Here is a 10000-nt window from a genome sequence, read left to right as displayed (position 1 = left end):
ATTCACTGTTTAAAAGGTGTTTTTTTCCCTTAAATATAAAGATACTGAAACTGTTACTGTAGCCCAAAAACCGTGATACATACCGAACTGTGGGCCCACTGTACCATTGCACCCCTACTAGAAACAGGCTGAACAGTCTTATAACATTCTTACAACAGAAATGTTAGATATATTAACCAGAATTGAGATGATTTCATTCACCAACCTCATTTACTGCAGTGTAAAAACACACATACCCATCAGCCCATGAGCGCAGTCGCTCTGTTCGGACTGAACAGGCCCGTGTTTAACCCCTCTGGCTGCCGCTGTGAGCTGTAGGAGAGATGAAGTATGAGGAGCAGCTGTGTGAAATGGACTACGACTCCCACAATCCCCTGTGTGGGCCCCCCGCGGCCATTCAGAGAGACTTGAGACGTGCCACTCCCTCTTGACCTTTTCAGCAGCGTGTCCCATGGATCTCCTCTCTCACGAGAGGACGAGGATTGAGAGCCGTGCAGTCAAAATCCTGAGGGACTGGTTTCTTTTTAAAGAAGAATATATATAAATATATATTTACTACTTTGTATATTTCTCGTGCTGCATTACGATGGAGAACATATCATCTCGTTGTGTTTATATAGTGCTCACACTTGTATAGTTGAATTTTATGTTATGTAGTTTGATCTTTTTGCAGGCTTTTATTTTTTTCCTCCGGGAACTGTTGCTGGAGGAGGTGGAGGAGGTGAAGACGCTATTCTGCGCTTTAGCTTTACAGCAAACGAGTTTTCTTTCTTTTCCATTTAATAACAAGTCAATAAACGGTACCGTTGAACAAAGATCGTCCTGTTTTCAGTCAGAACCCGTTTAAAACGTTCCGTTAAACCCATAAACTTCTGAATTTCAGAGTTTACCACGAGAACGTCAGGCTTGACAAAGTGGTGGAAGTTTCTTTTGAGCGGTTTATGAAAACTTCTCGCATGTTCTCTGCTAACATAGAACGCCTGCGTTCTTTAGTAAAGATGATAGTTCCGTATAGAACCTTGAACACTTAAAAGAACCCTTTACCTGCTTGCACGGTGAAATGGCTCTTCAGATTGATGGAGAATGTGTTATATATGGTTCTATGTAACAACTAAAAGAGTACTTCTGTTGTTTCAAGCTTGACATCATACACAACAGAAGAACCCTTCCTGGTGCTATAGAGAAACCTTTTTCAAAAAGGTTCTATATGGAAACATACACTTTTTAAAAAGGTAGTTCTTTAAGGGTTTGTTAGTGAGGAAAATGGTCCTATATAGAACCATGAACACTTTGTATAAATACAGGGTTCTTTGCCTCATTAAATAGTTCTTTTTCAAATGAATGGGGAATGTGTTTTATATAGAACCCTTTTTAAAATGGTTCTCTATAGCACCCAAAATGGCTCGTAACAATAGAAAGGCCACATTTTGGGTGCTATATAGAACCATTTTAAAAAGGTTCTATAAAGAACCGTACACTCAAAGATATTTCTTCAGGGGTTCTTTAGTGAAGGAATGTTTCTATGTTTTGGGTGCTATGTTCTATGTAGAGCCACGAATACTCAAAAACTATTTGCATGCCTGCATGGTGGAACTGTTCTTCAGACTGATGGAGACTGCGATGTGTATGGTTCTCTAGAGCACCAAAAATGTTATATTTTAACAAGCTTGACATCAACAGAAGAACCTTTTCTGGTGCCTTTTTCAAAACGTTCTATACAGAACCATACACTTACAGCCAAGATGGTAAAATGGATATAAAATATTGTGGCTCCCAAAGTGGTTTAATATTTGTTGAAAGGACAAAATAGTTCTTAACGTTTGGGTTGCGACTCCTGATCTGTGCGTTTCTACTATCAGTCAATATGCAGAGCTGGATGAAGTTCACAAACCACGTCCTCGAATTAAAGCCGAGACCCCCAAGGTAAAATATTCCTCCAGTAAAAGTAGAAGCTCCTCCCTTTAGACCTCCACTTGAGTAAAAGTACTAAAGTATTTCCCTTCAAATGTATTTAAGTATAAAGTAAAAGTACTAAAAGAGTAATTCTGGCTCTGATGTCCTGTTATCATTTTTATAACCAGACTGGCTTCATGAACTCATTTCAGGTGAAAGTCCTCCAGCGTCTCTCTTGGTAAACCAGTCTTTTAATAGAACGTCATTAATTAGTGACGCTGACGTCTATTAAAATGATCAGAAGCACAAAACACTGAAGGTAAACAGTTTCCATCAGGGAGAACCGAGTGTAACGATGGGGAGCGATGTTGAGGTGAGGAGACGAGCGAGATTTATTATGGGCAAATCCAAAATCAGGGTCAAGACAGTCCAGGGTCATAGAGCCAATACATAAAACAGGAGGGACAGACATGACGAAGAACACAGAAATTCAAATACTTAACAAAACACTTCGAGCAGAACAAGCAAAACATCCAACACATCAAACAGAGACCAGCAAACACAGGACTTAAATACAAAACAAGGATAACAAGGGACAGGTGGAAGACAGGTGGGAACAATCAGGGGCGGAGTCACAAAACAAGGGGCCGGACTGGGAATCAAAACAAAAGCGCATGTCAGGACTAAAAGGTAAACAAAAGCAGATGAGGAGACTGGGAGGGGCCAATCGTGACACCCAGTGGGTCTGAAATCGCTTTTTACACACAGGCAAAGTTTCAGTTTAAGATTTATTTACAACTTAGTTCCATCCATCCATTATCTAAGCCGCTCCTCCGTCAGGGTCGCGGGGGGGTGCTGGAGCCTATCCCAGCAGTCTTCGGGCGGAAGGCAGGATACACCCTGGACAGGTCGCCAGTCCATCGCAGGGCAGACAGACAGACACAGACAGTCACTCACACCTAGGGGCAATTAAGCATGTCCAACTGGCCTGACTGCATGTCTTTGGACTGTGGGAGGAAACTGGAGAACCCGGAGGAAACCCACGCAGACACGGGGAGAACATGCAAACTCCACACAGAGAGGACCCTGGTCACCCGGCCGGGGAATCGAACCCAGGCCCTCCTCGCTGTGAGGCGACAGTGCTACCCACCAAGCCACCGTGCCGCCCAACTTAGTTCCAAGTTTAAGTTTAATCAAAACTAAAGTAAGTAAAAATGAAGCACGGATACAAAAACTACTTAAGTACAGTAACCAATTACATTTACGTCGTTACTGCCCACCCCTGCCATTGTGTGAATGAAGGATGGACTGAACCGCGGCTGAGCTGAATCGAGAACAGCCGGCACAGAGCCAGCAGTGCTATTTGAGTGGGTATATTCTCGGACTTTTTGTGAGGTGCAGCTGAATCTGGCTCTGTAGCCGCTTCCCAAAAATACCCGTGTCCCGCTATGGCTGGAATGTGGAGCTCGGAGCTAAACGAGGCGCTGCTGTAACACCAGATGTGGGTTTGGGTGAGGAAGTGGCATGGCCAACATCCAAGAACCTTCACTGCCTTCCGCTCGTGCTCGTCTTTTTCCCAGCCTGGGCTCCTTTCCAGTCCAAACAAGCCGCTCCGGGCCAAGGAGCACAAAGCCGACACCCAATTATGGCGGCCATTAGAGGGAGCTCACAGGGCTAAATTTGCCGGGGCAGCGCTGTAATGAGCTCTGCAGGCCTGAGCTGCCAGGATATTGATGGTGTTTCTCCTTAGCCATTTCAACAGACACTAATAGCTGCTACTGTGGTGGACGAGAGCAAAGGGCCAAGTGCAGAAGCGTGAGCTTCGTATCAATCGCCTGCAGACCCCTGAGCCCCGAGCTGCTGATTGGACTAGATTGGACTCATCTTAGGAATCCGTACTTTGTCTTCTTGGAATTTTAGGGTTCTGGCAATTCGCCAAAATTGAGTTATTCAAACATTCTTATTTTGTGACGACTTCAGAAAATCACGTCGTTTGTTTTTAAAGGTTTATGCATTTCTGGAAAACAAAGTCTCCAAAGTCAACTCTAACGCGGTTCTATAGGGTTCTATCTGCGAGCTAATCAGCACTTCAGACCCACACAAGAACACAAATAAGGTTCTGCTTGTTTGTCGCGTGTGTAAAGTTTATAAAAACTTTATGAGACAGGGAAACATGTTGCTGAAACGCTACGTGTCTTCTTACAGCTCTTTAAAGAAGCTCATTGCCTTAAATCTTGCACAATATGGACAAAGTACCATATCTTGATAAGGTGGGATCACAGATGGTAAGCAAATATATTAATATTTCAAATGCACAGAGACTTTTATTTTAGAAAATGAACTAGGACAATTCTTACAAACTACTTAGAGAATAAATGAAGAGCCAGGCCTGCTATAAAATGATTTGGCTTTATTTCAGATGCTGCTGTTAAAGTTTAACCGTCAGTGGTCCAATGGAATTTTCTCCATCTTTGCATATCTTCTTAAATTCTCCTTAAAGGCTCTTGAATATCGTCGGCGTCCAAAGAAGAACGTGTACATTCATTTTTCTACATTGTCTGAAGCAGCTGCCGTGTGTCTCAGCCCCTCTTCATAGGCTCATAACTCGGACTCGAACCACAGAGACTTAAGTCTTGACTCGGACTCTCACCTCAGAGACTCAACTTGGACTCTCACCTCAGGGACTCGACTCGGACTCTCACCTCAGAGACTCGACTCGGACTCTCACCTCAGAGACTCGATTGAACTCTCACCTCAGAGACTCGACTCGGACTCTCACCTCAGGTACTCAACTCTGACTCTCACCTCGGGTACTTGACTCGGACTCTCACCTCGGGGAGTCGACTCGGACCCTCACCTCAGGGACTCGACTCAGACTCTCGCCTCAGAGACTCGACTCGGACTCTCACCTCAGGGACTCGATTGAACTCTCACCTCAGGGACTCGACTCAGACTCTCACCTCAGAGACTCGACTCGGACTCTCACCTCAGGGACTCGACTCAGACTCTCACCTCAGAGACTCGACTTGGACTCTCACCTCAGGGACTCGATTGAACTCTCACCTCAGGGACTCGACTCGGAATCTCACCTCAGGGACTCGACTCGGAATCTCACCTCAGGGACTCGACTCGGACTCTCACCTCTGAGACTCGAGACTCAACTCGGAATCCACCAGCTCCACACGGTGAGAAGCAGATGACATGTATCTCATCCCCTCTTCATAGGCTCATAACTCCGGATGCGAGTCTCGTATGATCGGATTAAACACCAGTGGGCCTTTTTGTACCACATGACTGTGTTCATCAGTTCTGAGACATCCGATATCGTGATAACGGCAGTAAACAACACTGACGCCCTGCTGTTGATCACTAGCTGGAGGGAAACAGAAAAGGCCAGATAACATGATTGTGGCATGTTGTGATTACACGTCCCACACAGCAGGTTTCAGAGCGGTTCTCCTGCAGAACGTCTGATAAGATCGTCTGAGCAGAGAGGAGCTGTTAGCGGCTAATCAGCCGGTGTTATTAGCTCAGCAGGACAAACACAGTCAGAGCTGAATTAAAGACTGAGACAAAAACAGATCAGTTACTCTGAGAGAGGAAACACCTCAGCTTTACTGCCCCCTCTCTCGCTCTCTTCTCTCTCTCTTTCTCTCTCCCCCTCTCTTCTCTCTCCCTCTCTTCTCTCTCTCTCCCCCTCTCTTCTCTCTCTCTCTCTCTCTCTCTCTCTCTCTCTCTCTCTCTCTCTCTCTTCTCTCTCTCTCTCCCTCTCTTCTCTCTCTGTCTCTCTCTCTCTCTCTCCCTCTCTCTCTCTCCCTCTCTTCTCTCTCTCTCTCTCTCTCTTTCTCTCTCTCTCTCTCCCTCTCTTCTCTCTCTCTCTCTCTCTCTCTCTCTCTCTCTATGCAGGGGTCTGAATGAATCGTATCACACACAGCATAGGTTTTTGTCCCCATCTGTTCTGTTTATGCTGTATAATAACTTGTAACGGTGTTTTTTGGGTCTTAATGTAGCTGTGATGTCATTTCACAGCGGAGTCGTAAAGATAGAGGAGCAGATGGCTGTGCTTTAGCTGACAGAACGACTTTGGCAAATCCAGAGCTGTTAGTTCTGCTGTTTGTCCAAAATGTTTCAGTTTGAAACATTTGAGATTCAGGGTCAGGAATCCTGTCTGTCCCTCTGTGACAGTAACAGCTCTCAGAAACGCTCAGCTGTGTCTGACAATCTGCAACATTTCAAGGTCATTCTGCTTTTTTCCAGGCAGTATAGCAGTAAATGTATATATTAAATGCACATCTGTAAACATGTAAATATACAGGGTAGATCAGATCTGTGGGGTTGGAAAAAAACACTATGATCAATAAAACACTAATAATAAATAGCAAAACCATAATAGCATAGCTTACTATAGCAAATGTGCACGAATAGCTTTGCACTGCTTAGCCATGAATAACTACACCAACTGGCCACTTTATTAGAAACACCCCCTTGTGCTTCCACTCACTGGCCACTTTATTAGAAACACCTACCTTGTGTTTCCACTCACTGGCCACTTTATTGGAAACACTCCCTTGTGTTTCCACTCACTGGCCACTTTATTAGAAACACCCACTTGTGTTTCCACTCACTGGCCACTTTATTAGAAACACCCCCTTGTGTTTCCACTCACTGGCCACTTTATTAGAAACACCCCCTTGTGTTTCCACTCACTGGCCACTTTATTAGAAACACCCCCTTGTGTTTCCACTCACTGGCCACTTTTTTGGCTGAATACTTGAACTTTCAGTCAATTAGTTTTATCCGTTTTAATCTATTTTACTGTTTTATGTTTCTCTTGCCAATCAGTCGCGTTCCAGAGCATCTTAATGTTCTTTTTTAATTAAAACCTTCCACCAAATTCATGAGCGTCAGTGTGAAATGAAGCCGCCCACAAATATGGTAATGTGCTATCCTGCAGCAGTTCTGCCCACCCGTCGCCGCAGCACACACCACAAAAACGTAGCTCATTTAGATTTTCCCTCAAATATGCTTTTAACTCCACACCCAGACGTCCAGTGCAGTTTCCCTGGGCTGCTAAATGGTGTTGACTGGACATTTGCATCTTTGCAACATCTTTGGACATCTTGTCTGTCATCTGGTGTGGCTGATATAGAACAAAATCCAGCTACCGAAGTCAGGTTGGAAGTTTTTAACCCACTACATCATTTAGAACTGGAGAAAATTATCTCCTCATCAAACTGCACAACCTGTACACTTGATGCAGTTCCCACAAAACTATTAAAACAGGTATTACCAGACATAATTAAACCACTATTAACAATAGTAAACTCATCATTAAACCTGGGGTATGTTCCCAAAGCCTTTAAACTAGCAGTAATTAAACCTTTGATCAAGAAACCAAATCTTGATCCTAGTGTACTATCTAACTATAGACCTATTTCAAATTTACCATTTATTTCTAAGATTTTAGAAAAGGCCGTGGCCCAACAACTTGGCTCTTATCTGCAAAGAAACCAGATCTATGAAAAATTCCAATCTGGATTTAGGCCTCATCATAGCACTGAGACAGCTCTAGTTAAGATAACAAATGATCTGCTTCTTGCCGCTGACCAAGGCTGCGTTTCTTTACTGGTACTTCTTGATCTGAGCGCAGCTTTTGATACAATAGATCATAATATCCTCCTAGAAAGATTAGAGAAAATGGTCGGTATAACTGGAACTGCCTTATCATGGTTCAAATCATACTTGACCGATCGTTTTCAGTTTGTGAGGGTAAATAATATACCCTCCAATTATACAAAGGTTAGATATGGAGTTCCACAAGGCTCTATCTTAGGACCGTTATTATTTACGTTATACATGCTCCCCCTGGGCAAAGTTATTAGAAAACATAATGTTAATTTTCATTGTTATGCAGACGACACGCAGCTCTTCATATCAGCCAAACCTGATGACAAACAGAGAATAAAGAAAATGGAGGATTGCGTAAAAGATGTGAAATCATGGATGTCACACAACTTTCTTCTATTAAATAGTGATAAAACAGAAGTTCTTCTATTAGGCCCTAAAGCTGCTAGAAATAAATTATCACACCTAATGTTGAATCTGGCCGACTTCTCAGTCACACCTGGTTCAACAGCTAAAAATCTTGGCGTTATCATAGATTCAGATCTAGCATTTGATAAACACATATCTAATGTTACTAAAACAGCTTTTCTACATCTCCGTAACATCGCCAAGCTAAGAAATGCTTTATCCTTACATGACGCAGAAAAATTAGTACATGCCTTCATTACGTCAAGGCTAGACTACTGTAATGCGCTACTGTCAGGATGTTCTAGCAGTAACTTAAATAAACTTCAGCTAGTTCAAAATGCTGCAGCCAGGGTCCTTACTAAAACTAGAAAATTTGACCATATTAGTCCAGTCCTATCAGCTCTTCACTGGCTTCCAGTCAAATTCCGCATAGACTATAAAATTCTCCTGTTAACGTATAAAGCCCTACATGGGCTCGCTCCTGAGTATCTGAGAGACCTTATCTCCTATTATGAACCACCACGATTACTTAGATCACAGGGTGCTGGCTTCCTAGTAGTTCCCAAAATTCAGAGAAGCTCTGCAGGAGGAAGAGCTTTCTCTTATAAAGCGCCCCAACTCTGGAATAATCTCCCCGATAATGTTCGGGACTCAGACACAGTCTCAATCTTTAAGTCTAGACTAAAAACTTACTTGTTTAGTTTAGCTTTTGGTAGTTAATGTTAATTCCCTTTAGATAAGGCTGCAGATCCAGGGGTTCGTGGACATAGTGAATTGTGGGTAAACTGAGATGCTGGTGCTGCTGTCACTCACTACATGCAGTCACTCAGGTTTGTGGACGGTGGAGTGGGTGAATGCCAGTGTCTCAGGGAGCCTCCGTGTCTATGTTACCTTCTGGCTCTCTCCCTTTAGTTAGGCTGTCATATTCAGACCTGCCGGAGTCATTAGTCACACTCTGATCATTTTTTACATTTTCTGTTCTTCATAAATCCAGTCTAAACTAATTCCTAAATCTTTCCTTCCTCCGAGTTACTGACTGTCCACCGGTCCGGCCCAATACTGATGGATGTCCCACCCTCAAGTCCCCCTGTCCCCCTGATTGACCAGACTGATGGAAGTTTCTGGAACGCAGCTTCTCCACTACAGATCACATCCAAATCTATATGAACTCTAATTGTTTCCACTGTTGATTATACACACCTGAATATATTAGAACTGCGTGGATGTAAAATTGACTTTTCAATGTTTAACTTATAAGTTGTCTGACCAGTGGTAGGATGGTCCCCCCTTTAGATGTGAGTCTTGGTCCTCCCGAGGTTTCTTCCTCCTCCAGCTCTGAGGGAGTTTTTCCTTGCCTCAGCGCTCACGGGGGTTCTGTATATTCTGTATATTATGTTCAGTGTTTTGTCTGATTCTCTGTGCTGTGATTCCCATTTTTGTAAAGCTGCTTTGTGACAACATCAGTTGTAAAAAGCGCTATATAAATAAATTTGATTTGATTTGATTTGATTTATAGCTGTGTAAATGTAGAATTTACATTTGTGTGCAATAATTTGAACAAATGTGATGTGTTGTTGATTTTATAAGTGAAAAAAAGTTAAAAACGCCTCAGAGGACTTGATAAATATGGCATTCTGCAGAATTTAGTCATCATTTCTATTCACTCATTTTAAAAAATGGAAAAAAATAAAACATGAAATAAAAATGTGCCATTACTTAAATTCAGTAAATAAACAGTATCTGTGCATTAAGTGTGTTCCCAGTTAACAAATCCTGGAATTTGACCATCAGGGCCCAAACTTTTGCATACGACTGAATTATTTCTCGAAATATTATGTTTTGTGACTCTTTTCAGGTTAAATCAGCGACGTCCCGAGACGCTGTCCTCGGTGCCGTGTCCAGCTCTGCTCCGTATTCGACGTGTGGTGAGACTGAGGCCTGCGTCTGTTTAATGAGTTTTTAATTGGGCTGCAGTGCAGCGCTGGGTCATTAGGCCGCACGCGTGATGGATTCATAACCTGCACACCACAGTTCATTCAGCTTCACTCGGCCTGACAGCTCATACTCACGTTCA

The 10000-nt window shown here is 43.1% G+C and overlaps 1 protein-coding gene across 1 annotated transcript in view; it reads left to right on the top strand.

The window, feature by feature from the left end:
- The window catches only part of LOC108414120 (transmembrane protein 47-like), a 39731-nt gene extending 38916 nt beyond the window's left edge, over window positions 1-815 (top strand). The window contains exon 3 of the mRNA XM_017686920.2: window positions 1-815. This exon is cut by the window's left edge and continues 2367 nt beyond it. The gene's annotated coding sequence lies outside the window, so the exon portion shown is untranslated.
- The last annotated feature ends 9185 nt before the right edge of the window (window positions 816-10000 follow it).

The sequence above is a fragment of the Pygocentrus nattereri genome, chromosome 23, assembly GCF_015220715.1.
Source record: "Pygocentrus nattereri isolate fPygNat1 chromosome 23, fPygNat1.pri, whole genome shotgun sequence".
Lineage (NCBI taxonomy): Eukaryota > Metazoa > Chordata > Actinopteri > Characiformes > Serrasalmidae > Pygocentrus > Pygocentrus nattereri.
The sequence above is the reverse complement of the archived record's forward strand: the minus strand, read 5'-3'. Positions and strand labels throughout refer to the sequence as shown.